The following is a 22,473-nucleotide window of genomic DNA, read 5'->3' as shown; positions in this document are numbered from 1 at the left end:
GACATGGCAAGTTGAAGAACGATGGTCTGGAGGGTTGCCCAGAGCAAAGCCAGAGGTCAGGATTAATTCAAATCCTTACAGCCATCACCTCTTTTGTTTTGCACTAGCATTCAGTGCCACTTTTTTTTTTACTCACTATAAAGGTTACGATTTTGCATCCATCAGCAGAGTCTTTCTTAAAAGCCATCACTGGATTCTGGAAAGGAACAGAACATTACCATAATTTCCTGGACTCCAACTCATGTCTTGGTTTATGTTTGTGCTATCCATGTTAGATTTAATTCAATTCAATATCGATTTATGAGGTGGATTTGAACATATATTCCTAATATGGCTATGGGACACTACATTGTACTCTGAGAGGTTTGGTGTGCACTTGCCTGCCATTACTGTTAATTCATGTTGGGAAAAATAATAAGATACATCCACCTGAAGAGACAAGCAGACTCCTAGGATGCAGAGAACTATAACCGCGACTGCTGCTGATATGTCGAGTTATGAGAGGATGAAGCTCTCTCCTGAATCCATTGTTAGCATCCAATGGTGTCTGAAGTTTAACATTTTTGAAATATGAATGCTCTGTGACTGTGCTTTTTATTCGCAAGCACAGTTAATACACTTTTTTTTAAAATAAACTTTATTTTTCTATTTTCTTCTCAAGAGCATAGGTTACAAGTATACTTAAAAGAACCAGTGTAGTATTCCCATGCATTCTTCTTATAGTCAGTGTTCATTTCTTTCATAAGTAAGAACTTAAGTATAACAATTAAACAATTAATTCCCCCCCCTTTCTTTTCCATTATTCCCTTTTTAAACAGATTTATTTTCTCTTCGGGAATACCGTATTCCAAACCTAGTAATTGCAACGTAATATTTCTTACAACATAGTCTTCCCTCCCCCAACCCCCCAAACCCCACTGGCCAACTCTATTGGGTTCTTAAGTCCTTTGTTGCCTCCTTCTGGCTTTCTCATCGTGCTGTCTCTCTGTCTCTCTCTCTCTCTCCCTGTTCTGGGTTGTTAGATGATCGATATATTTCTGAGGGATCGCGGTTTGCAGAAATGGGCTTCCCTGTCTCTGACAAAGTCTCTAAAAGGGGACCATATGGACAAGTATCTCTGGTATGTCCCGTTCTTATGGCAGTTACCTTATCCATTGCCAATACTCCCCATATTTTCACCCACCACCATGGCGTCGTCGGGCCATCTAGCGTTTTCCACCGTTGTGCCAGTGTCATTCGTGCTTCTGAAAGTAAGTGTGTTATTCGGGTGGCCGTATGTCCCGTTGCAGCGTATAAACCCTCTGCCTCTGCTCCCAGCAGGATCACCTTAGGAGAGAGCGGTAAGTCTCTGCTAGTAATGTCTTTGATGTGTCCAAGTATCTCCTTCCAATAGGAGATTGCCTTGGGGCATGACCACCACATGTGGAATAGATCTCCTCTCCCTCCACATTGTCTCCAGCAGTTTGGGGGATACTCTGGGTTTATTTTGTGTAATCTGTGGGGGGACATGTACCATCTGTAGCATAATTTATATGCGGCTTCTTTAATTGCTGTACATTTGCAGGATCTATGGGCTCTTGTCCATATCTGGTCCCACTCTCTTTCCGTTATCGGCTCTCCTACATCTTTTTCCCAATTCTCTTTATATCTTAGGTTGTCCGTTGGATGTGTTCCATCGAGCAGTCTGTAGATTCTTGATATCCCCCTCTTTGGTTCCCCCTCTTGCATCGTTAGTTCCAAGCCTGTCTGGGCTCTTGTTCCAGCCCTTTTTACTGACGGGTGGGAGATCCATACTTGCATGTATCTGAACCTTTCGTTTTCTCCCAGATCGAATTTCTTTTTGCATTCTAAGAAAGGGATTGGGTTCCCGTTTTGGTACATGTCCTGCAGTGTCAGGGTGTCTGCGCCTTTCCATCCCTCCCAAAATGTTTTCTTCAAACCTGGGGTGAAGTCGATGTTATGTGCTATTGGGGATAGTGGGCCCAACCCTCGTTTGATCTTTTTCATTTGCATGGCTCTGTCCCAGTTACTCAGGGCTGTTTCAGTGGCTCCTAGTAATTTTCATCTGCTTCGCTGGCCTTGGGGTTCAGTGCTAGGAGCGCTGTTATCGGGATCGGTGTGGATGCTTGTTCTATGCCTCTCCATCATTTGGTGTCGGCTGGTTTAGCCCACTGGAGTATGGGGGCCAAGTGTGCTGCCATGATGTATCTGCCCAGATCTGCGATCCCAGGCCTCCCAGGAGTGGGGGAGGGGTTAGTATGCGTCTCTGTATTCTGGGTCTCTTTTTTGCCCATATGATGCTATATACTGCGTTTTGCAGTTCTCTGATTAGCTGTGGTGGGATCTCAGCGAGTATTGAACTGGTCACATATAGTAGGCGGGGGAGAAGGGTCATCTTTACTGCTGCTATTCTGACAAACCACGATAGTTCCTGGTTATCCCATCTCATCAGGTCCGCTTTTAGGTGTTTCCAAAGAGGGGGGATGTTTAACCTGTATAAGTCCTCGAATTTCCTTGCCAGGTAAACTCCCAAGTATTCTAGAGTGTTTTCCTCCCATTTCAGGGGGAATCTCTGCTTCATGCTGTTTATCGTATTTGTGTCCTCCGTTATGTTCAGTGCTTTTGATTTATTGTAGTTGATTGTAAACCCGGATATGGTGGTAAATTCTTCCAGTGACGCTATGGCTCTTGGTAATGTATTCGTAGTGTCTCCCATATAGAGCATTACATCGTCAGCATATAATGCTATTTTCTGCGAGGTCTGCTTGATTTGCACTCCTTTTATATCGGGGTCTTCTCTGTATTGCACTGCTAGTGGCTCCATAGCCATAGCAAATATTAGTGTGGATAGGGGGCAGCCATGTCGTGTACCTCTCCGTATTTCCACTTGTTTTGAGTTGCGGGAATTTATCCGGAATGATGTAGATGGGCGTTGAAAGTTTGCCAGGATCATCTTGCTGAATTGTGTCCCGCACCAGAATTTCTCCAGGGCCATCCGCAGATATTCCCAGTCCAAGCTGTCGAAAGCGCGTGTAGAGTCTAGGGCTGCTATGGCGAATTTCTGATTTATGCATCTCCCCCATTCGATTACATCTATAGCTCTTCTGACATTATCTTGGGTGTGTCTTCCCCTGACGAACCCTGCTTGATCCTCATGAATGATGTCTGGGAGGACCTGTGATAGCCTATTCGCTAATATCTTTGCATATAGTTTTGCGTCCGTGTTTAGGAGTGCTATCGGGTGGTAACTTGAGCATTCAGTGGGATCCTTGTTTGGTTTCAGCATCAGGATTGTTGAGGATCTTGCCATATCTGGGGAGATCGATCCAGTGTCTCTGATTGTGTTGAAGAGCCGGGTGAGGTGGCACAGTAGTTGCGTTTGAAATGTTTTGTAGTACGCGTTTCCGAAGCCGTCTGGGTCCGGGGTCTTGTTCCTTGGTAATGAGGAAATAGCTTAATTGATTTCTTGGGCTGTGAATGGTCTCCCCAGGATTTCTGTGTCCTTGTCCGAGATTTGGGGTAGATGGGTAGCCTGTAGATAGGATTTTTGGTCCGTCGCATTTAGGTTTGCTCCCTGTCAGAGTTCTTCGTGGAATCGGACCATTATATCCAATTTTTCTTCCTCTTTTTTGATCACATCCCCCTTTTCATTTCTTAGGGCAACTATATAATTCCGGGATTTCTGTTTGTTTAATTTGGTCGCTAAGAATTTATTTGCCTTTCCTCCGTGGACATAGTATGATTGCTTAGTGTTAAGCAACATCTGCGCTACCGTATCAGCGGTGTGACCTTCCAGTTGAGCACGGACTTTCTTTAGCTCTCGCCACAATTTCTGCGTTTGTCGGGACTTGTGGTTTTTCTCTGCGTCTTTTAGAGCTAGTTCCATCTTCCGAGTTAGCATAGCTCGCTCCCTACAGTATACCGCTGCCTGGGCCATGAATTCTCCCCGCATCCCAGACTGTTTTCAACCTCGCTGTTGTCGTTCTCTCTAAAATAAGCATTTATAGTTTGTTCCATGTGTGTGCTAAGCGCCAGGTCGCGCAGGATCAGGTCGTTGAGTCTCCAAGGCGGGCATTGTTTGCTTTTTTCTCCGTCCATTTCTAGGTTGACTAGCACTGGGGCATGGTCTGTAATGTATTGTGCCCCGATTTCCACCTTCGTCACTTCGGGGATTAGGGTTGCTGAGACCAGGATCATGTCTATCCTGGAGTACCCTCTGTGTACTGCAGAATAGTGAGTGTATTCTCTTGTGTCTCCTTGGAAGAAGCGCCAGGTCTCGATTAGTTCTAGCTCTCTGAGGAACTTTTCAAACACCTGTCTGTTTCTCTGGTCGGCTGCCGTGGGGGTCAGGGTTTTGTCGAGGCTAGGGTCCATTACACAGTTGAAATCCCCTCCTATGATTGTCTGGCCTTCGCACCAGCTCCCTATTTTCAGTAGGTGATCTGTGATGTATCGATCTTGTCTGTCGTTAGGTGCTTATATCGCCAGGATTGTGTAGGTCTTCCGCTTAATCGTTGCCTTGATTCCCAGATATCTCCCTTCAGTATCGTTAATTATTTGTTGTTTTCAGAAGTTCAGTTCTTTAGCCAGCAGTATTGCGACCCCTTTTGATTTCGAGCCGCTGGAGGCGAGGTATTGTTATGGGAATGTCTTGTTGCGCATTACTTCTTTCATCCGCTTTCAAGAGGTGGGTTTCTTGCAGGATCGCTACTTTTGCAGGCATCTTCTCGAGCCTGTTGAGAATCGCTTGGCGTTTCTCGGGGGAGTTCAGTCCTTGTACATTTAGTGAGAGGATCAGTGTATCTGCCATTATTGTATGGGATTCGTTTGTTGCTTCTATCTTTTAGTGTGTTTTGTTTTGGGCTATTTTGAAGTGGCCCAGCTGCTGTGTTTCCTCAGTTTCTCTTCCAGTCGCTTCTTTATTTAGTGTCTACTTCAGGGTGTCTCGCTCGTGATATTTGAAGGGGCCTGCCAGTTTCTTTTCTCTGTTAGTCCTTCTTTTCTTTTTGGATGACCATTCCCATTGGTTGTTTTGGCTGTTGGGTGCGCTATTTTGTGGGCTAGTTTCGGCTTGGCTTTGTTCACCCTCAATTTGTAGTTATGAGAGGCCTTCCTCGCATGTTCTGACCCTCCTTTGTTCCTCGTTCCAGGAGAAGGCTAGTCCAAAGGGGAATGTCCATCTATATGCAATTTGTTTGGCTTGTAGTGCTTTTGTGATCGGTTGCATAAGCTTCCTCTTATGTAGAGTGACTAACGCTAGGTCTTGGTATAGTTGGATCCGCCCTCCATTGATTGTTAGTTCTTTGTGGGTACGTGCGGCTCTCAAGATGTCTTCCTTGAGACTATAGGAGGCCATGACGATGAGAACATCTCTAGGTCTCGCTCCTGGTTCATTCCTTTTTTGGCCTTTTCTGTGAATTCGGTCAAATTCGAATCTCTCTGGGGGGAAGTCGTTCAGGATGCTGCTGAAGCAGTGCTGCATGGTGTCCCATAGGTCTTTGTCCTGGATTCTTTCTAGGAGGCCCTTGACATGGATGTTGGATCTTCGTGAGCGATTTTCCAAATCTTCAGTTTGGATCTCAAGATTATTTGTGGCCCTGGCAACTTGGTCTAGTAAGCCATTGTATTGCTTTGCCTCCTCTGCCATATGAGAGAGACCATTTTAGAGTGTGTGTATTCTGCCTCCGAGTTCGTCTATTTCTTGTCGAACCTCTTTCAGGGATGTCTTCAGCTCTTCTTTCATCGTTTCTAGTTGGGTCTGGAGCGTGTTTGTTATCCTGGTTTCCATGCACTTTAGACAGTCAAGTAGCTCTTCCTTATTTATGGCCATGTCGTCCTGGGGTGTGGAGTTGTTAGGCGTTGTTAGTTCTCCCTGATTCAGGGGGTCGTGGGGGGCACTCTGTTGTATTGTGTTCTAGCAGCTTTCTAGCGGACGACTTTGATTTTTCGCCGGTGTTTTGGTTCGTGGGTGGGTGGTTTTCCCTTTGTTCCCAGGCATCAGGTTCTCTCACCGTTGAGACTCTGTGTGGGCCTCCTGACACTTGTTTTCGTGGGTTTCTGCTGAGGGTGGTTCCGTCCGATTGGGTTTCCCAACGGTATTATGTGTGGTTGGGTATTATGGGATTTTTATTGCCCAGTGTTGTTGGTCTGTTCAGGTGTCCACTGGTGTCACAGTGGTCGGCTGGTCTGGGATTATATCTGGAGTAAATTCCCTTGTGTGACCACTTAGGTCACCACTTGGCGTTTACTGACCCCTTCTTCTCTGCTTCAGGTTGTTTTCGTGGTTCTGCTCCGGGGCAAGTTTGGGCCTAGTCTTATTCTGATAGATAGGTTGGTCCCTGCAATGCGTGGTACGGCGTGAGTTTGCTGCCTCTAGGTCTTGTAAGACAATGGGCGTGTTATAACGGTATTACCCAAATTGTTCGTTTACAATTGACCGAATTTAAAGGGTCACAATTGACCTTTTCACAATTGACCGTATATATATATAAATATATATATCTGTTTGGTAATATATATTTATTTATATATATAGGGGTTTGGCGTTAGGTGGGGGTTGTGGGGGGTTTCCTCCCACATATATGTTACAATTGACCTTCACAATTCGGTCAGTTGTGAAAAGGTCAATTGTAATTCGAACAGTTGTAAAACGAACAATTTGTATACAACCGTTACAACAGGGAGCGGAGAGCAGTTATGCTGTGCAAGTCTTTATGAAGGTAGAGTTAGGGGTTCTCTTTCGGTACACACCGCTGAAGATGTGAGTGGCTGTAATGAGGCCAAGGCATATAGTCTGTTGTCAGGTGGGTTGTCTGGTTTCTCTCAGGCGGGTTGTGGCCTCCAACGTAGACCTGGTAATCAAATCCTATAATAACAGTGGCTCCGCTATTAGGGTCTATCATAGGATTTCGTGCCTGTCCCTCACATGTCACTTTAACAGGTGGTTTGAGATTTTATGGTCCGTGTGCAGGTGCTGACCATATAGTTCACATGCTGGGTACATGAATGAAACTAGGTTTGTAAACATATATAGGCGATCAGACCCTGGGTATCAACCGCAAGACACATAGACCTGTTTAAGGACTATTGCTGGTCCTAGTATAGTGGTGGGGAGTGCAGGCAGACGACGGTATGTATAAAGGAGGAAACGTTCAAGGGAGCCAAAGGAGGCACGGATAGTGCCAATCTCACAGATATCTCCAAGTAGCGTTGTGCCTGCAGCTCATGGGGCCCAAGGGCAGAAAGAAGGCCGGGCGGTCTCGAGCAGCAGCTGGGCCTTAGCTCACAGCGATGAATAATGGGCCCTATGGACTGATTTGCCTGTTGCGAGCTACTCCTGGTTACTGGTGGACAGAACTATGGAACTGCCCTCGCCGCTGCGTGATTGCAGTAGGGTTGTGCCACATGGCAGTGCGCCTCAGCTTGTTCGCATATAAGCCAGGGCCAACAGGTTCATGTGATCCGACCGGGGATTTTGTGGGTGCCTGCGCCTGTTGTACGCTGGTGGAGCCCACGGATGTCACTGCTCCTCCTGCTTGTAATAATGTTTTGATGGGTTAGGGGGCGCTGCACAACGAGAAGGTAGCAAGTATGTTCTCTGGATTGAATTTGCCCCAGAGAGCTGTCAAGTGGTTGGTGTCTTCTAAGCTAGAGGGACCCGCTCCCGGGGTGATAACATTTCAGCACCAGGATCTTTAGGTGTGCAGACAGGGTGAAAGGTGCCGGGTACTGCAGTTTGTTTGAGTGCAGTGGTGTTCCGGGGGGCTGTGGATATTGCCTGTTTTCGACCGGGCTTCCTTCCGACAATCGTGAAGGTGCCTACCTGCAGGCTGTCGCCGTCTGGCACTCAGCGTGCACGCCCAGTGTGAACGCCTGGTCGCTCTGGTGGTGCTGCGTGATGTAGGCTCCTGTCTCCTCCGGGATCTCAGGTCTGCGGGGGTCGTGTCTGCTGCTGGGGAGCGGGTGGATGCAGGTGCAGCCCATGCCCCCGCCTCCCCCGCCACCCACTTCAACCCAGGTCCGATGCCAGGATATTTCTACGCCATCTGGTGCCGATGCGTGAGGCCTTGGAGGGACCCGGGGCGGCCCCACCGTCGGCACACCGCTCCGCAACCCGTTCCACCACCTGATGGAACCGGTGTCCAGAGCGACGCACTCTGTAGCTTCCGCAGAGGAATTTGGGTGCCCAGTCACTCCACGCCCCAGCCCGGCGGCCGCTGAGTGGAGTCTGGTTCAGCTCCGCTCCACTCTCAATGCGGCCTGGTACGCATGCAACCTGTACCGAGGGGCTCTTCCAATATTAATATGGTGCAGGTGATATACTGTAAATTTGCGGAGCCCAGACGTAACTCAGTGGCGGGCCACCCACCTTCCTTTTAGGTATTATGATGTTCAAGGGTGGTGAAGGGGGCCGGGTCTGCCCGGGGAGGGATGTGCAATGAACGTGGTCCTGGGGACCAGTGTTAGGGAGATTGCGTGCCAGGTGGCTTCCTTGCGGCGGTATTGGGTCCTAGGGGTGCAATGGAGTCTTTTCCTGGACAGCAGTGGGAGGATCAGGGGCACCACACAAGGCACGCACCTTCAGTGCCACAAGTGCCACAAGCTCCACAACTGCGGCTCTCTCACTCGCAGCCCATTCAGGTGTGCAGCCGCCGACGGTAAGGATTGGGCAGGGCTCCGAGGAGTGGACACGTTGCGGCTGGAGCTGTCATACGTGTTCTTGACCCGCTGCCACTCGGTCTCCGCTCCACCCAGCCCTCGTTGGAGCCAAGTGTGCAGCCTCTCGGTGTTCCTCCTGGGTGATGCTGTCTCACGGGCGATAGGAGCCCGCACTCCCAGCCCCTCCGCCTCGTCTCCTCTTCTCCTGAAACACAGCCGGCGGAGTCGCTCCACACCGGCCCCCACTTCTATGGGTATTTGAGAGTTAATACACTTTTACAGTTTCTGTCAAACATTTCAAAAATTCTAGACATAACTGAGTACAGAACAAGCAAATGTCCAAGTTCATTCACACAACATAGACTTATTGACTGAGGGAGGGGTACAATTGTGACCAGAAGCATACTCAAGGGTCATAAGTTTGGGATGGGCCATTATTCAAAGCAATGATTAGTCCCCCGAAGGTCTATAACACAGTTGTAACGGCAATAGATGTTTTGGCATCGTGGCTTCAGGATTTGTACATTATATATCTATTGAGTATCATATTTTTCTTTATATCTTTATCATTTATATATTTTTTGCTTTGTTTAATACATTTTTCATAATATCAATAACCATACAAAGCACAAAACAAATTAACAATAAAATGCAGCGGGGGGTGTGACCAGCTACAGAGCAATGTGGACGTGAGTCCCTGAAGCTCCTGCGACTGTTGCACACATCCTGGGAAAATAGCCTGCTATCCATGACAAATTTGCTCAAAAAACAATTCTACTGAGAGCCGAACCCTCGGAGCACAGACAGGTGAAGTGAGAACGTTGGAATTGACCTCCTGACTGATTCATGGCCATCGGAATGACTCGCGGGAAGAAGGAGGCAAGATGGCCGCGAGGTACGAATCGAGCCTGGGGTATTGAGCGTAAGGCTTATACAGTGGAGAGGCTGCTGGGATGTGATCTCTGCCTGGCTGGAGAGGACCGATAGCGTTTCAAATTTCTGCGGCTCAGGGGGCTGCCAAATTGCCCTATGGCCGCTGTGGTGTGATCCCATGCAATGTGGCGACCCTGCCAGAACATACCACGCGGGCTGCTGCCTGAAAGCGGTGAGCAGCGAGTGGACCGAATCGCATGTACACGGGAGGAGGGAGACAAGGTGACCGCACGCTGCAGATTGAGCCCGGGGACCTGGGTGCAAAGCCGACTCACCGGAGAGGTGGCTGGTGTGCCGCCTATGTCCAACTGGAGGTGATCAAGTGTGTTTTGGTCAGCAGTGCTTTGGGGGCTGCCAAGCCGCCGGCTACCTCCCATGGAGTGATCTCACGCAGTGCAGAGATCTCAACTGCAAATACCACGCGGGCTTGACCCATAGTGGGCGAACAACAGGAAGAACGGCCCGCCCATATAGAAGGACGACCTGGGGGCCAACAAAGCCTGCCTGGTGTGAGAGTGAGATTGATCTGCACATGGACTGCAAATACACTGCCGGGCAAACGGGGAGCTGAAGGAGCCCTCCTTGCCCTGAGCTCCACACAGGAGAACGGTCTGTGCGACCGGGGGGTCACCAGGGCCTGAAGACGCCACAAGCATAAGGGGGCCGCACTGCGGTGGTCTCCGAAAACAGGCTGGCGAGCCGGCATCAAAGGCCTCCACAGCTGGAAGGCAGGGCGCCGGGCTACAGTGATTCTTAGTGAGGAGGCCCCCCCCCCATATCTTGAGCTGCCCTAACGACCACCAGGGTGCAAGGCAATTACCACCCACCGTATTGCAGACTGGTCAACACTAACTGTCGTACCTGTGAGAGGAAATACCGCGAATGTAGTACCTGCCGGTGGATACCCTGCCCAGAGTCGGCCTGAACCATGAGCACCCCGGGCAGCAGCACAGACTGAGGTGCCAAGCAGCGCTAAAGGGCATCGTTGATCAGGGCAGAAGAACCACTGCCGCACTAGCATGGGACTGCTGGTAGGTTCTCTGCTCACACACCGAGTGCCCCCTGTTGTGGCACAGCCTCAAAACCTTGGTGGGATTCCTGCCTGGGGATGTCACCTGGGAGGGGAGGGGATTGAGGCTCCCTTTTCCCTTTCCCCCCCTTTGCCCCTCTTTCCCCCTTGCTGGGGGCATGCAGCCCTCGCATATCACCAGTAAACACTCAGGAGTGGGCCACATGTGCTCGGCTACACAGCGCTATAACTGATTCAGCAAGGAGACGCACTGAGAGTACAATACTCACACAATCTACCCTGAGCAGCCTAAACGGGCAATATAACTGTGCCACGAGGGTGGATAATTGGCGAGAGTCCAACAAATCAGAACTACGTAATCGCCTCATTGCTGCGAACCTCAACCGTATGACTGAAACCAAGGGGGAGACAGGCGGAGACCCTCTGGAAGTGTGCAACTGCAGCAAGGGTTGTAATAGGACAAAGTACACCCTAAAACTCTGCGGTTGCCCAACTTTGAGTGGAGAGAACACAATACTAGGAATATAGACGTTGGGATTCACAGCCGTCCTGGATAGGAACGGAGAACAGAATTTGTTACAGAAGCCTGCTCCAGGTGCAGTGAAGCAGCAGAATACCCTCCCCACTCTCTCCACTACTGGCAACCCATAGCAACCTCGAGCAGACCATGCGATCTGACCTAACATTGTAGGCCAATCACTGGTGCATGGGCTGTACGTGCAGACCAAAGAATACGCTCCTGGAGCGCTGAGCTACTTGGCAGTGAATCACCCATTACGGGGGCCTGACACCCATACCAACTAGATCTGGCCCCCAGATCACAGTGGCCAGTCCTACCCAACCTATGCTATATAAGAAAAGAACTGCTACCCTGGCAGGGTTGAGGTGAAAACAGTACCCCGACTGGAGAAGCGAACGACTGCATCCGACATGCCACGCCGCTGGCCTCCCCCCTCGGAACATACTGGGGTGCTCTGGAATCTCTGCCACTTCAGAATCGTAGTCAGTGCCGGAGGTGGAAAGAACATGCCAACAAGACGATATAGGCGCTCTGCTGGCTGCCTTGGCCCATTGGTCGAATGTGAAACTTGCCATCCGCAACTTGGACCCCAGGTAATCACCATACGCCCAAATAAGCAACGCAAGGCCATCACAAACATTGCTCAGGACAAACGCACCTTCAAAGGTACTGACCCCCCGTTTTGATCTGCGACACGGAACCTCACACCGCAACCTGACTCTGCCTGTGCCCATCATGGGCAAGGAAACATCCTAGAAAGTGACCACACAATGCAGGATGGACCAGTTCACCACACCTGCCACAACTATCTCAGCGGAACAAGCTCACTCAGATAACATGGCGGAAACGGGTCAACAATATCCCTAAGGGATGTAATGACTGCAATCGCGAACTCGTGTGCCTCCATGGAGCAAAAAATGGACGGCATCAGTATGGATGTCTCACTCCTCCGACACAACCTACAGAAGTTAACATTGCGCACTGGGGAGGCAGAACAGCGAATATCTGGAACGGAAGATGGGCTGTGAAATCTAGAACAACAGCTGGCCAGAGTCACAACACGTCTGAAATCAATGGAGGAAAGGGTGGACAAAGGCGAGGGAAGGTCAAGATGCAAAAAAGTCTGAATCCTAGGCCTACCAGAAAAAGAGGAAGGGCCAAATATTGAACTGTTCCTGGAACAATGGCTCACAGACATGTTTGAACCAAAGACGTTCTACAAATTCTTTTCAATAGAACAAGCCCACCGCATGCCTACTGGGCGGCCAATGCCCAGATCTCCATGCACTGTAATAGCAAAGCTATTGAACTACAGAGATTGTGATGTATTGCTCCAAATGGCCCGAGCCAAAGGCACAATAACCTACAATGGATCCAGAATAGTGTTTTTCACAGACTGCACCAGGGAAGTCCAGAAAGCCAGGCAATCATTCGACCAACTCAAGAAACAATTACAAGTCTTAAAGGTGAAATATGGCCTGATGTTCCCAGCCCAACTCAAAATATACCATACGGGCACGACGGTCCATTTTACAGATCCTAAAGACGCCTGGAAATGGGCAGAGCAACACATTGAGGGGGACTGGAGTGCAGTGCGGCACAACAGAAACAGAAACCCCCGAGCCGTGCCTGGGAGAGGCCCTCGGCCCGCCACCACTGGTGCTGGAACATGATCCACAACAGCAAGAAGGGGAGGAGTAAGGCCTAGAGAACCATAGTGTGGGTATATCCTCACACCCCCACATTTGATAGCCAAGTAAGACATTACCATACGGCGCTCAATGAATGCACATGCTGATCACAGATAGACACAAAGATGAGCGGCCGGCTCAGACAGAAGCCCCCCACCCCTGGAATACCACCCCAGCGCTGTTGGGATGGATGTGCCTCAGGGATCTGTAGGTGCTGTGCTTAGTCTAGACTTGCTTGTTTAGCAGTTAATTGTTGTTTAACTGTTATTTGATGTTCGGTCGACAGATGCTTCATGTTGGGATGGAGTATAGTGAGGGGGAGCGGAGAGGGCAGAAATATGTCATATGTTGTCCACAGATCCACCGAATATATCACACATACCCCAAAAGGGCACTCCGCCACGCTGCGGTCAATTCACAAACCGTGCTTGAAATGCGACGCTACACACACCAGTTTCCAATATACCCGAAATGGCTGTGACAGGGAATATTGTAAAAACCCTGAAATTCCTAACATGGAATGTCAACGGTATGGGCAGTGGAGTGAAAAGGCGTCTAGTCACACAGTTCCTAAACAGGCACTCACCAGAAATAGTGCTCCTTACCGAAACACACTTGGCTGGCACACCATGCACCTTATTTAGACAAACCAACTATCGCATGGCGCTGCATGCCGGTTTCTCCATGGGCTTGAGAGGATTGCTCATAATACTACACAAGAGACATCCCTTTAAAATGTCCAAGGTGACACAAGACACAGGGGGTGGATTCGTATACGTACAGGGAACAATATGGAACCAAACCCTTGGCATCATGACGGTCTACTCCCCAACATCACTTATAGCTGACCTAGTTCACGATATCACGCATATTATCACTAATAATATGGCAGACATCCTGGTAATAGGAGGAGACTTCAATGAGGTCATGAATGTGGAGTTGGACCGTACACACCTAAGAGAGAGGAATCCCAGAGCCAATACCAAACTTTTCACCTTCACCTCTGCGCTTGGGTTGAAAGACCTATGGCGAGATCGACGCCCAAGAGATCGCTAGTACTCATACCACTCTAGGGTCCATGCCTCACTCTCGACACTGGACTAATTCTTCCTCCATGCAAAAGACTTACACAAAGCAATAGAAGCGACCTTACTCACACGCGGCATCTCTGATCACTTTCCCCTCTTAATGGTGCTTTCAACAAATAGAGCACTCCCTGCCCCCTCGTTGCGCCTTAACAGCTACTATTTAGGATTTCCAGACCTCATAGAACACATTCAAACAACCACTAATACATATTTTGAACTGAACACTGGGTCGGTAGATAACCCTGCGATACTATGGGAGGCATACAAACAGGTACTCGGGTGAGATTCTCTCCTGGAAGACAGCCCATAAGAAAGCACACCAGCTGGCACTGATGGAAGCAGAGCAGGATGTGCAACAAAAAGAAGCGGCATATGTCGCAACTGGCACCCAAGATACACATTGATCTCTCCTACTGGCGCAAGAGCGACTCCACAACATAGCCCTAGAATGTGCCAAACAGGTGCACAAGATGATGCGCACACAACTATACGAATCAGGTAACAAAGCTGGCAAACTGCTAGCATGGCTGAAACGAAGGGATGAAGACCACTGACAAATTAGAGAAATTCGAACAGAAAGCTCAGAACTGTTACAAAATGACCACGATATTGCGGAAGGTTTTGCAGACTACTATGCAGAATTGTATGAACCTCCGGAAGAACCCATTTATACCTCAGCGCTGGACGGGGTCACAATCCCCTCCCTAAACGCCAATCATCAGCCCTCCTTGAGCAAGATATCACGGAAGATGAACTCACATTAGCTATATTACAATTACAATCGGGCAAAACAGCATGACCAAATGGTTTCCCGATCGACATATGGAAAAGTTTGGGCGAAAACGGGATGGCCCTGCATCTGCTTAGTATTTTCCTGCACTATAGAGATCAAGGAACCCTGTCTACCGACCTGAGGAGAGGTAGTATAATTGTAATACCCAAAGCAGGCAAGCCCCCAGACAAATGTAGCTCGTACAGACCGATCTCCCTGATAAACGGCGAAACCAAAATCTAAGAAAAATGCTGGCGAACAGATTACAAAAGGTGATAACCTCACTGATCCACCCGGATCAATGCAGATTCATGCGACAGAGGTCCACACACACATGAACCTCCGCAGACTCTACCTAGTGCTAGAGAGAGGTCCCGCCCTCCAAGAACCCCTTGTCTGTTGGCGATAGATTTCAAGAAAGCTTTTGATTCTGTGTTCTGGGAGGCCCTGTGGGAAATGATGCTCAGAATGGGATTTGGGGAACAGTATATGAGCTGGGTACAACTCCTGTATAGCGCTCTGGAGGCAGAGGTCAGGGTAAATGGTTGGACGTCAAGAGTCTTCCATCTAGGTAAGGTAACAAGGCAAAGTTGCCCCCTATCTGCGATGCTCTTCTCATTGATAATTGAGCCTCTTGCCATACTACTACGGAACACACCATCATGGAGAGGCTTCCGCTGGCAAAATAATTGGGAGGATAGAGTTTCCTTATATGCCGATGACCTGTTAATATACCTAGGAGAACTAGTTTGCAAAGGTAGCGGGCGCCCCTCTCTCGACAGAACAAGGCCTGATAACCTGTTCAGTGGTTATTAACCACTTGAGAGTTCGCAGCCACTGCTTTTACTCACTGTGCCTTTCACAGATGGGAAATATCCATTTGCATATCAGTCTTTGTCCTGCCCAGGGACAGTCCAGCACCGAAATGCAATGGCAATTCCAACCTGAACGAGAGTACCACCAGCAACCCCATACACGTGTTTCACCCTTGTTGGGGATCATCAGTGAGGTGAAGCTGATGCCTTTCTAAGCACAGTGAGAGGGAGACCACGTCTGGTTGCCCCCAGGAGACCTAGGGTTACCAATCCCAGGTTCCTTGAAATTTAGTTTGCAAAGGTAGCGGGCGCCCCTCTCTCGACAGAACAAGGCCTGATAACCTGTTCAGTGGTTATTAACCACTTGAGAGTTCGCAGCCACTGCTTTTACTCACTGTGCCTTTCACAGATGGGAAATATCCATTTGCATATCAGTCTTTGTCCTGCCCAGGGGCAGTCCAGCACCAAAATGCAATGGCAATTCCAACCTGAACGAGAGTACCACCAGCAACCCCATACACGTGTTTCACTCTTGTTGGGGATCATCAGTGAGGTGAAGCTGATGCCTTTCTAAGCACAGTGAGAGGGAGACCACGTCTGGTTGCCCCCAGGAGACCTAGGGTTACCAATCCCAGGTTCCTTGAAATTTAGTTTGCAAAGGTAGCGGGCGCCCCTCTCTCGACAGAACAAGGCCTGATAACCTGTTCAGTGGTTATTAACCACTTGAGAGTTCGCAGCCACTGCTTTTACTCACTGTGCCTTTCACAGATGGGAAATATCCATTTGCATATCAGTCTTTGTCCTGCCCAGGGGCAGTCCAGCACCGAAATGCAATGGCAATTCCAACCTGAACGAGAGTACCACCAGCAACCCCATACACGTGTTTCACCCTTGTTGGGGATCATCAGTGAGGTGAAGCTGATGCCTTTCTAAGCACAGTGAGAGGGAGACCACGTCTGGTTGCCCCCAGGAGACCTAGGGTTACCAATCCCAGGTTCCTTGAAATTTAGTTTGCAAAGGTAGCGGGCGCCCCTCTCTCGACAGAACAAGGCCTGATTAACCTGTTCAGTGGTTATTAACCACTTGAGAGTTCGCAGCCACTGCTTTTACTCACTGTGCCTTTCACAGATGGGAAATATCCATTTGCATATCAGTCTTTGTCCTGCCCAGGGGCAGTCCAGCACCGAAATGCAATGGCAATTCCAACCTGAACGAGAGTACCACCAGCAACCCCATACACGTGTTTCACCCTTGTTGGGGATCATCAGTGAGGTGAAGCTGATGCCTTTCTAAGCACAGTGAGAGGGAGACCACGTCTGGTTGCCCCCAGGAGACCTAGGGTTACCAATCCCAGGTTCCTTGAAATTTAGTTTGCAAAGGTAGCGGGCGCACCTCTCTCGACAGAACAAGGCCTGATAACCTGTTCAGTGGTTATTAACCACTTGAGAGTTCGCAGCCACTGCTTTTACTCACTGTGCCTTTCACAGATGGGAAATATCCATTTGCATATCAGTCTTTGTCCTGCCCAGGACAACTTTTTTTTGTACCTAGGAGAACTGCTCAGATCCTACCCAGTGGTGACACAACTACTAGAATGATACAGGTCCTTCAGTGGTCTGAAAGTGAACTGGTCCAAATCCATACTCTTCCCGGTCAAAGGGGCAGGAAGTGCTGTCCCTGATAATTGCCCATACCGCATTGAAACAGAGCAATTCTGTTACCTAGGAATACAGATCATGGTTAATCTCACAGAGTACATCGTCAGGAATTTACATCCAAACACAAACAGATACATAGAATACGTGCGCCACTGGATCCTACTTCCATTAACCATAATGGGAAGAGCAGTACTGTTCAAAATGCTAGCCCTACCCCGGTTTCTGTATATCCTACAAAATGCCCCACTCCATGTCTCAGCATTGGAATGGGGGGGACACCCATGTATAGCGCTCCAAACACTTCAATGTTCCATTTGGGAAGGAGGTATCGGGTTACCACATTTGCAAACCTATTGCTGGGCTAGTCAAATGTCAGTGGTTAACGACATACTACACTCAGATAAAGAGCTACCACACATCAAAGCAGAGATTGCCGTAATGCAAGGGTTGTCCCCTTTAGGAAGTCTCTACCAAACACTGAAACCCCCACTTCCCCACACCATGTCAACGCATACAGCACTAATCTGGAAAGAAACCCACAAACATATAAGTTGGTATGGTAGAATTACCCCAAAACAAGTACTGTGGGGGAACAGGAATCTAGCCGAAATAGGTAAACTCCCGGCATGCCCGGCTTGGGAATCAAAGGGAATAATCAAGGTCAAGGATGTGATTGTGGAAGGCAAGCTGGCGCCCTTCGAAGACCTAGCTGCACGATTCGATCTTCCCGACACTGAGCGATACCAGTACACACAGCTGAAACATGCACTGTATGCACACCTACCAGTGTTGTCTGACATGTCTGATTGTACATCGATAGAAAGGAATATAGTCCTCGATCGTATTGTCACTAAAGTCACCTCAGTGATGTATAATGCCATATCCTCGTTTGCAACGCTGAAGCTTAAAACTTAAGTGGGAAAATGACATTGTCCCAATACTCACTGAGGACTGGATCCCGATCCTGATGTACCCACGAGAAATGTCTATCTCAGCCAAGTTCAGACTGATACAACTTAAAGTGTTACACAGAGTGTACTACCCAAGGGTGGCTCTCTATCGTTGGAACAGAGCCTCAGACCCCAACTGCTTACGCTGTTTACAAGAGGAAGGTACCTTCTTCCACATAATATGGGACTGCCCCCGGATACAGGTGTACTGGCAACATTGCTGTGATAAAATATCAGCGGCGCTAGGTCGCACCATCCCTAGAAACCCCAAACTGATGCTAGTAGGCATTGAAGAGGAGGGAAATATGACACGCTTTGAAACATTGTTCCTATCAACGACCACGGGTTTGATTAAGCGCAATATAGCAAAGTTGTGGTTCATCTACAGTACCGCAATAAGAACAGTGGGTCACAGATGTTGACATCTGTGTAGCAACGGAACAATGTATCTACATGGCCAGAGGCTGTCCTGGGAAGGCCCAGAAAATATGGCAGGAGTGGGTAGATGCACAATAAGCTAAAACTACTGTATATTAGAAGAGTGTGAAGATTAAAGTATGTAATAACACAATGTAATGAGACTATTGAAGGTGATGAATCTGTGTCAGTTGTATTTTAGTTATTTTCTACTTTACTTTCTGTACTGCACGTGTTCTTACGTTATATAATGTATGATATGTAAAATCAATAAAATGTGTTATCAAAAACAATAGAATGCAGAAACTGATTAGAACATATGAGTTAACAATAAAAAAAATCTAAATTAACAGTTGGCATAAATTGAAGATTTGCATGGATATAGGCCTAAAAGGAGTAATCAACCCAAAGTATTTTGATATGTGGGGAGGAGGGGATTAAGACATACATGACAAACAAGACTGAACGTAACTAAACATATACAAAGGATGGGTGGGTTCAACAGGAAAGGAAGGGGTGGATACGAATAATGCGCACAGATTGAATTAGATGTATCATTGTTAATGAGAGGTGGTATTGGTTAAAAATTCCATGAAAGGTTTCCATTTTTATTCATGTTTGAGTAGTTGTGAGGGGGTATAAGCATTACATTTTTCTAATCTATCAATATTACATACAGCGTTCCACCATATCTTAAAATGAAGTTTGTCTACATTTTTCCAATTGGATGTTTTCGTCTTAATGGCTATTAACATGAAAAGGTTAAACAAGTTCACATTACTCTTGCGTAAGGTGAGTGTAAATACAGAGTAAGTATTACCAATAAAAATAACTTGGGGCCAAAAATCACATTGTAGATTAAATATTTTCTTGAGTACACCCCAAACAGTAAGCCAGAAAGGTTTAACAAAATTGCATTCAAATATCATATGCTTAAAAGTTCCTGAAGGTTGGAGGCAGCTCCAACAGTTGTCATCCTGGGAGACACCACATTTGAAGAGTGATGAAAACTCTGTGATGAAGGAAAAATAAGGTTTGTAATAAGTTTGCTGAGGTAGTAACTCTTGATATATGTTTCCACATTAAAGGCCATTTTAGTTCATCATCGGGAATAGCACAATCTTGTTTGCATGCTTGAAAGCTATTTTGCATAGTGACAATTGAAGAGGTACCTAGAAGAATTTTATTAAAAAATGAGGCAGTCATGAGGGAACTATGGACTGATTTTAGTCTATCAGCATCTGCAGTTATATTATTACATATGAGAGATTCATAATTTTCCATAATCGCATCAATTATTAATACTTATTGTCGAATAAATGAGGTTGGTATATGAAATTTAGTAACAAGTTCATTGAAAGTACCTGGAACACCATATGCAAAAATTTGATTAAGATGTTTGATGCCTAGAGAGAGCCACTGCCCCCAGAAGAGGGAACGTTTTTTAAATTTTAATCAACGGATGAAACCAAAGATATGATGAAATACATTTGGTGGGGTTTGAAGTATGGGGATACAAATACATTTGAAGATACTGAGATGACAAAATAGTGATTGTACATTTAATACATTTGTTATTTTTTGAATAAGATAGCAATCTGCTAAAGGAAATGGGGATGCAATAGCTCTCTCCAGACACAGCCACTGAGGTACATCAATAGGAGATGCCATAATTTTAATATATTTCAATCTGCCCCACCAGGACAGAAATAAAGGAGACTAGGAGTTTGTGAGCTCTTTAATTTTTGACAATATAGATGTGGTATTAAGTTTTATGATTTCTTTGATGGAATTAGAAATGTGGATTCCTAGATATTTTAAACCATTTGAGGACCATTTCATTCCTGATGCAAGGATATGGTGCTCAGTACAGTGTACATTTAGGGGTAGAATTTCTGATTTATCTACATTCAATTTATATCCTGATGCTAGGGAGAATATTAAGATGTTGTTCAAAAGATATGGTATGGAGAGATCTGTTTTTTTTTTTAATAATAACAAGATATCATCAGCATAAGCTGCATTTTTAATTTGTACATTGCCACACTGTATTCTCATTATTTTTTCATTTTGCCTAATACTATCTAGGAATGGTTCCATAACTAAAATGAATAGAAGTGGGGAAAGTGGACAGCCTTGACGTGTACCTCTAAAGAGAGAAAAATAAGGGGTCATTTGTCCATTAATGAAAATGGTATTTCTGGGATTTGAATAGAGTATTCTTAAAAGGGAAAAAAACTAGAATCAAAACCATGCCACCTAAGGGCTTCAAACATATAACTCCATTCCACTCGATCAAAAGCTTTCTCGGCATCAAGAGATACTGCAGCAGATTTATGAATATGGTCTAATGTGTTCAGGAAAAGTCTAATATTTGAGGAAGAGAGTCTACCCTTAATATAGCCCATATGATCTTGTTTGACTAGCTTAGGTAATAGGGGGAGAAGTCTATTCACTAAGATTTTAGCAAAAATCTTGCAATCTGTATTGATGAGAGATATAGGCCTGTAGCTTTGAGGCAGCTCTGTATCGTTATTGGATTTTGGAAATGTTCTGTGTATGATGCAAATGATCCCCAGCCTGAGAGACGCTTCCGAGGAGTTCAGGAAGACCTGGCTCAACTGGTCTACTCCTCTGATATGGAGTGCATGGAGAGACAACAAATTATCCCCTGTTAAAATCCTATTCATTACTTCTAGATGACCCAGATTCCTGGACCTTGTTCCCCAATCAGCTGGTTTATGTAGACTTTTGTAGACCTATTTTCCACCTGGACCATTCCTGCCAGAGTACTTAATGGTGGAAGAAACACTCTTAGGGCTCTATTGCTGACAGCTCTCTCCGGTTTGAAGACTGATTTACTTTGGGAGGATTCCATCTATCCTGGGTAGTTGCGCTACTCCCAATCTTGCTGGTGTCTGTGGTAAAAGTGATCATGCCAGGTAGATCCAACTCTACCCCCATCTCTAAGTTGGCTATTTGCTACCATCACTTGCAGTCATACCAAAGTCCCAGTAAGAATGCAACCAGAGCATCAAACCTCTGTGATGCCAGAACCCAGAGTTTGTGAATGTGATTGACTAAAAGTCTTAGATGAAGCTGTGCCCACAGAACTACAATGACAGAGGGAGGCAATGTGCCCCTGTAACTTGACAAGTCTGTGTGTATGCTGTAGACCCATTGAGACCCTTATTAGCCCCCGCACCCGCAAGAACCATGTCGCAGGGAAAGAACACTTTACCCAAATACCCAACTTCAAGCAAAACTGGCCCCAATGAACTGTAGTGACTGTGATGCTTACAGTTGGGACTTCTTCCAGTGGGATTTCTTCCAGTTTCCAATGGAGCTCTATTGTTGTAGAAACTGGCATGTCCTCTGTATGTGAAACAATGTATTTTTCTCTGAAGGCTCGTCTCACTAGCAAGTCCTACAGGGAGCAGCAGAGATCTGAATTTCTTCCATATGCAAAGCTGCCACTATCGTAACTAGGAACTCTGTGATCACTCTGCATGCCGTTCTCTGCCAGAAGGGCAGTCATGAGGGAACTATGGACTGATTTTAGTCTATCGACATCTGCAGTTATATTATTACATATGAGAGATTCATAATTTTCCATAATCGCATCGATTATTAATACATATTGTCGAATAAATGAGGTTGGTATATGACATTTTGTACCAAGTTCATTGAAAGTGACTGGAACACCATATGCAAACATTTTATTAAGATGTTTGATGCCTAGAAAGAGCTACTGCCCCCAGAAGAGGGAGCGTTTTTTAATTTTAATCAACTGATTAAACCAAAGATATGATGAAATAAAACTGGTGGGATTTGAAGTATGAGGATACAAATACATTTGAAGATACTGAGATGACAAAATAGTGCTTGTACATTTAATACATTTGTTTCTTTTTTAAATAAGATGGCAATCTTCTAAAGGA

This window comes from Ambystoma mexicanum, chromosome 10 (genome assembly GCF_040938575.1).
Source record: "Ambystoma mexicanum isolate Mex_15411 chromosome 10, UKY_AmexF1_1, whole genome shotgun sequence".
NCBI classification, from domain to species: domain Eukaryota; kingdom Metazoa; phylum Chordata; class Amphibia; order Caudata; family Ambystomatidae; genus Ambystoma; species Ambystoma mexicanum.
This window is presented reverse-complemented; position numbering follows the sequence as displayed.